Source organism: Bos javanicus, chromosome 16 (genome assembly GCF_032452875.1).
Source record: "Bos javanicus breed banteng chromosome 16, ARS-OSU_banteng_1.0, whole genome shotgun sequence".
In the NCBI taxonomy this organism is placed as follows: Eukaryota; Metazoa; Chordata; class Mammalia; order Artiodactyla; family Bovidae; genus Bos; species Bos javanicus.
In genome coordinates this window covers 57,842,944-57,849,975 of record NC_083883.1, presented here as the reverse complement: position 1 = coordinate 57,849,975, position 7,032 = coordinate 57,842,944, and the positions used below count along the sequence as shown (strand labels likewise).

Sequence of the window (7,032 nt, the reverse complement as noted above, 5' to 3'; positions counted from 1 at the left end):
GTGTGTGTGTGTGTGTGTGTTTCTGGGTGAATTCCTCAGTTCCATAATTTAGACTATGAAATTTTTATCATCTATTAAACTTGTAAAATTTACTGACATTTTTCTTCAATTTCAAGGATTTCTAATGAGTTCTCTCTTATTTTACTATCCTCACTTTATTGCTGCCTAGTTTTGCTTAATGATATCTTACTCTTTTCAATATGGAAGTTACAGTTTCACTTTTCTCTAAGAACATACTAAAGATACTGTAATTAAAAGTCTGTCCAATTATACAAAATTAATTTCATCTAAAACACTCAAACCACAAAAAACTGAGGATGTGGCAGATGCCTCCATCTATTTGAACAAAATTTAACCCAGAACATGGATATCAGACCAAATCATACAATTTATATCAACCATATGAATGACAACATTAAAAAAGAAGCAAATTCAGTATGTCAGAACAGATTGTGGTATAATATCTAAAATGCATGGCACTTTTTCTGACAAAGAAAAGAAGATAAAACTGTGTAACAAATGGCAACAATCGTGAACAAAAAGCCTGGTCAGGGAACACCAAATTAAGCTGATACCAAGGAAATGCAATACCAAGTTCTCAGGTCCTTGATCATCCTCCAAACTATATTTTATTCCTTAATAATTTACTGGAAGAGACTAGCGAAATGATGTTGACCATGTTGTTTAATCAGTTTCCTGGTTTCAAAGAAGTATCTCTGGTACTTTTGGGAGTACTTTCGGGAGGCATGACATTGCTTTAGTTGAATTTGAAGATGATAGACAGGCTGAAGCTACCAGGGATGCTTTATAGGGAAATAGGATACTATCCTATCCATGAAGATCACCTAATCAAAGAAGTAACATTTAGGATAGCTGTCTTTAAAAAAAAAAAAGAAATTTTATTTATTTGGCTGTGTTGGGTCTTAGTTGCCCGTTGCATGTGGGATCATAGTTCCCTGACCAGGGATTGAGTCCCCATTCCCTCTGTTGGCAGGCAGATTCTTAATCACTGGACCACCAGCTAAAGTCCCTAGGATAACTGTCTTTAAAATACTTGGTTTTGTTTATCAGATCAGATCAGTCGCTCAGTTGTGTCTGACTCTTTGCAACCCCATGAATCACAGCACACCAGGCCTCCCTGTCCATCCCCAACTCCTGGAGTTCACTCAGACTCATGTCCATAGAGTCAGTGATGCCATCCAGCCATCTCATCCTCTGTCGTCCCCTTCTCCTCCTGCCCCCAATCCCTCCCTGCATCAGAGTCTTTTCCAATGAGTCAACTCTTCGCATGAGGTGGCCAAAGTACTGGAGTTTCAGCTTTAGTATCATTCCTTCCAAAGAAATCCCAGGGCTGATCTCCTTCAGAATGGACTGGTTGGATATCCTTGCAGTCCAAGGGACTCTCAAGAGTCTTCTCCAACACCACAGTTCAAAAGATCAATTCTTCAGCACTCAGCCTTCTTCACAGTTCAACTCTCACATCCATACATGACCACAGGAAAAACCATAGCCTTGAATAGACGAACCTTTGTTGGCAAAGTAATGTCTCTGCTTTTGAATATGCTATCTAGGTTGGTCGTAACTTTCCTTCCAAGGAGTAAGTGTCTTTTAATTTCATGGCTGCAGTCACCATCTGCAGTGATTTTGGAGCCCAGAAAAACAAAGTCTGACACTGTTTCCAGTTTCCCCATCTATTTCCCATGAAATGATGGGACTGGATACCATGATCTTCGTTTTCTGAATGTTGAGCTTTAAGCCAACTTTTTCACCCTCCACTTTCACTTTCATCAAGAGGCTTTGTAGTTCCTCTTCACTTTCTGCCATAAGGGTGGTGTCATCTGCATATCTGAGGTTTTTGATATTTCTCCTGGTGTTGTTTACAGTTTCACTTTAATAACATTTGGTCAGGCCACTTTAACAGTTGGGGGGAGAGGGGAAGTGTTTGTGAAATTTTCATGAAGGATTTAAAAAAAGTACCTAGACTGTGTTTGTGAAAGTGAAAGCTGCTCAGTCACGTCTGACTCTTTGTGACCCCATGGAGTATACAGTCCATGGAATTCTCCAGGCCAGAATACTGGAGTGAGTAGCCATTCCCTTCTCCAGGGCATCTTCACAACCCAGGGACTGAACCCTGGTCTCTAGCATTGCAGGTGAATTCTTTACCAGCTGAATTGCCTTAATGAATTATGAATTGTGAAGGCCTTAATTTTGTACAATAAACTTTTATTTGTAAAAAAATAAAAAATTGTAACTATGTGTGGTGACGGATGTTAACAAGACTTACTGTTGTAATAACTTCACAATATCTACATATATCAATCTACATACTGTACTTTTGAAACTAGTACAATGCTATATGTCAATTATATCTCAATTTTTAAAAAGCTGTATCAGAGAAAGAAAAACCACAGCTAATAAAATACTATTGGAAAAATACAACTAGAAGGATAATTACTGAATACAAACATTTGCTGCTGCTGCTGCTGCTGCTGCTAAGTCGCTTCAGTCGTGTCCGACTCTGTGCGACCCCAGAGACAACAGCCCACCAGGCTTCCCCGTCCCTGGGATTCTCCAGGCAAGAACACTGGAGAGGGTTGCCATTTCCTTCTCCAATGCATGAAAGTGAAAAGTGAAAGTGAAGTCGCTCAGTCGTTCCCGACTCTTAGCAACCCCATGGACTACAGCCCACCAGGCTCCTCTGTCTATGGATTTTCCAGGCAAGAGTACTGGAGTGGGGTGCCAAATATAAACATCTACTTTTGCTTAAAACTATAGCTTTTTGCTGTACACACACAAAAATTATACACCTAAGCTAGGTTTGCATGAACTGGCCAGTGGTTACTATACAACCGCAAATCTCAGCGATATCCTCTTCACTCCGACCATATAGGCCCATATTTAGTTCCATAAACACGAGACTTGCCTACCTCAGGGTCTTTGTGCGTGCCTTTCTTTCTTCCCAGTGCTTGACAAGACTGGCTTTTTTCATCCTTTATGTCTTAATTAAAAACACCAAAATGAGAGTAGTGATTATCTCTACATGGTAGAATTTGATATAATTTATTTATATTTCCTTTTTATTTATTTTTTTGGTCTGTATTTTTAAAATTTTACTTCATATATTATGTTTTAAAAAGGAAGAAAGACACAAATTATTTTAATCTTTAGTATGCTAGTATACATAGGAAGGAATAAAATATTGATACTACAGTTCTCCCTAATGCTATTTATTTAAAAAATTATAATTTCATCTACAGTGGATTTGTGCTGCTTATCTGGCTGACTGCATTAACTTTTTCTCTTTTTAAATTAAAGTACAGTTGCTATATAATCATAAGGGATTTGATTTAGGTCATACCTGAATGGTCTAGTGGTTTTCCCTGCTTTCTTCAATTTCAGTCTGAATTTGGCAATAAGGAGTTCATGATCTGAGCCACAGTCAGCTCCTGGTCTTGTTTTTGCTGACCGTATAGAGCTTCTCCATCTTTGGCTGCAAAGAATATAATAAGATTTTGGTGTTGCCCGTCTGGTGATGTCCATGTGTAGAGTCTTCTCTCATGTTGTTGGAAGAGAGTGTTTGCTATGACCAGTGCATTCTCTTGGCAAAACCCTATTAGCCTTTGCCCTGCTTCATTCTGTACTCCAAGGCCAAAGTTGCCTGTTAATCCAGGTGTTCCTTGACTTCCTACTTTTGCATTCCAGTCCCCTATAATGAAAAGGACATCTTTTTTGTGTGTTAGTTCTAAAAGGTCTTGTAGGTCTTCATAGAACCATTCAACTTCAGCTTCTTCAGCATTACTGGTTGGGACATAGACTTGGATTACCGTGATATTAAATGGTTTGCCTTGGAAACGAACCGAGATCATTCTGTCATTTTTGAGACTGCATCCAAGTACTGCATGTCGGACTCTTGTTGACCGTGATGGCTACTCCATTTCTTCTAAGGGATTCCTGCCCGCAGTAGTAGATATAATGGTCATCTTAGTTAAATTCACCCATTCCAGTCCATTTTAGTTCGCTGATTCCTAGAATGTCGACGTTCACTCTTGCCATCTCCTGTTTGACCACTTCCAATTTGCCTTGATTCATGGACCTAACATTCCAGGTTCCTATGCAATATTGCTCTTTACAGCATCGGACCTTGCTTCTATCACCAGTCACATCCACAACTGGGTATTGTTTTTGCTTGGCTCCATCTCTTCATTCTTTATGGAGTTATTTCTCCACTGATCTCCTCTAACATATTGGGCACTTACCAACCTGGGGAGTTCCTCTTTCAGTGTCCTATGATTTTGCCTTTTCATACTGTTCATGGGGTTCTCAAGGCAAGAATACTGAAGTGGTTTGCCATTCCCTTTTCTAGTGGATCATATTCTGTCAGAATAAGTGAGAAATAGATTTAAGGGACTAGATCTTATAGACAGAATGCCTGATGAACAATGAACAGAGGTTCGTGACATTGTACAGGAGACAGGGATCAAGACCATCCGCATGGAAAAGAAATACAAAAAAGCAAAATGGCTGTCTGAGGAGGCCTTACAAATAGCTGTGAAAAAAAGAGAAGTGAAAAGCAAAGGAGAAAAGAAAAGATATTCCCATTTGAATGCAAAGTTCCAAAGAATCGCAAGGAGAGATAAGAAAGCCTTCCTCAGTGATCAATGCAAAGAACTAGAGGAAGACAACAGAATGGGAAAGACTAGAGATTTCTTCAAGAAAATTAGAGATACCAAGGGAACATTTCACTCAAAGATGGGCTCGATAAAGGACAGAAATGGTATGGACCTAAAAGAAGCAGAAGATATTAAGAAGAGGTGGCAAAAATACACAGAAGAACTGTACAAAACATATCTTCATGACCCAGATAATCATGATGGTGTAATCATTCACCTAGAGCCAGACATCCTGGAATGTGAAGTCAAGTGGGCCTTAGAAAGCATCACTACGAACAAAGCTACTGGAGGTGATGGAATCCCAGTTGAGCTATTTCAAATCCTGAAAGATGATGCTGTGAATGTGCTGCACTCAATATGCCAGCAAATTTGGAAAACTCAGCAGTGGCTACAGGACTGGAAAAGGTCAGTTTTCATTCCAATCCCAAAGAAAGGCAATGCCAAAGAATGCTCAAACTGCCACACAATTGCATTCATCTCACATGCTAGTAAAGTAGTGCTCAAAATTCTCCAAGCCAGGCTTCAGCAATATGTGAACCGTGAACTTCCAGATGTTCAAGCTGGTTTTAGAAAGGGCAGAGGAATCAGAGATCAAATTGCCAACATCCACTGGATCATGGAAAAAGCAAGAGAGCTCCAGAAAAACATCTATTTCTGCTTTATTGATTATGCCAAAGGCTTTGACTGTGTGGATCACAATAAACTTTGGAAAATTCTGAAAGAGATGGGAATACCAGACCACCTGACCTGCCTCTCGAGAAACCTATATGCAGGTCAGGAAGCAACAGTTAGAACTGGACATGGAACAACAGACTGGTTCCAAATAAGAAAAGGAGTACATCAAGGCTGTATATTGTCACCCTGCTTATTTAACTTATATGCAGAGTACATCATGAGAAACACTGGTCTGGAAGAAGCACAAGCTGGAATCAAGATTGCCAGGAGAAATATCAATAACCTCAGATGTGCAGATGACACCACCCTTTTGTCAGAAAGTGAAGAAGAACTAAAGAGCCTCTTGGTGAAAGTGAAAGTGGAGAGTGAAAAAGTTGGCTTAAAGCTCAACATTCAGAAAACGAAGATCATGGCATCCAGTCCCATCACTTCATGGCAAATAGATGGGGAAACAGTGTCAGACTTTATTTTTCTGGGCTCCAAAATCACTGCAGATGGTGACTGCAGCCATGAAATTAAAAGACGCTTACTCCTTGGCAGGAAAGTTATGACCAACTTAGAGAGCATATTGAAAAGCAGAGACATTACTTTGCCAACAAAGGTCCGTCTAGTCAAGGCTATGGTTTTTCCAGTGGTCATGTATGGATGTGAGAGTTGGACTGTGAAGAAAGCTGAGTGCCAAAGAATTGATGCTTTTGAACTGTGGTGTTGGAGAAGACTCTTGAGAGTCCCTTGTACTGCAAGGAGATCCAACCAGTCCATCCTAAAGGAGATTAGTCCTGGGTGTTCATTGGAAGGACTGATGCTGAAGATGAAACCACAATACTTTGGCCACCTCACGTGAAGAGTTGACTCATTGGAAAAGACTCTGATGCTGGGAGGGATTGGGGGCAAGAAGAGAAGGGGACTACAGAGGATGAGATGGCTGGATGGCATCACCGACTCAATGCACATGAATTTGGGTGAACTCTGGGAGATGGTGATGGACAGGGAGGCCTGGAGTGCTGTGATTCATGGGGTCACAAGGAGTCAGACACGACTGAGCCACTGAACTGAACTGATAGCTGCTGTACATGTATTAGCTTTTACTTTCTTAATGTATATTGGAATTTTGGTTTGAATGTTCATTTTGAGTGGGAAGTTTTGGTTTTTTATTTTTCCTCTCTTCCTCTTAGCCTTCTCTACCCAGATGTTTTACAGTTGCCTTTATCTGACTAGAGCTGTCAGGTGAAATATAGGATGTCCCATTAAATTTGAATTTCAGATAAATAACAGATAGTTTTTTAGTGTAAGGATGTCTCAAATATTGAATCAAAAATATCATAAATTTTTTTGCTTAACTGAAATTTAAATCTAATTGGGTATGGTGCATTAAAAAAAATTATTTATTTGGCTGCACTGGGTCTTAGTTGCAGCATGTGGGATCTAGTTCCCTGACCAGGGATCCATCCTGGGCCCCCTGCATTGGGAGTGTGGAGTGTTAGTCAAAGACCATCAGCAAAGTCTCTGTGCTGCTATATCTGGCAACCTTATTCCTGTCATTCTATACCCCTATCCAGAACCAGATTTTATTACCGGGATTTTGGCTACCCCCCATATGATATTTAGGTCATCAAAAATTAATAAATAAGACAAAACAGCTGCCTTTTCAGAACCACAGAGAAAATTCTTGCTACATGAGAAATGA

The 7,032-nt window shown here is 39.9% G+C and overlaps 1 pseudogene; it reads left to right on the top strand.

Annotated features, from left to right (window-relative positions):
* The first annotated feature begins 363 nt into the window (after positions 1 to 363).
* LOC133227421 (U2 small nuclear ribonucleoprotein B''-like) lies at positions 364 to 861 on the top strand (annotated as a pseudogene).
* The last annotated feature ends 6,171 nt before the right edge of the window (positions 862 to 7,032 follow it).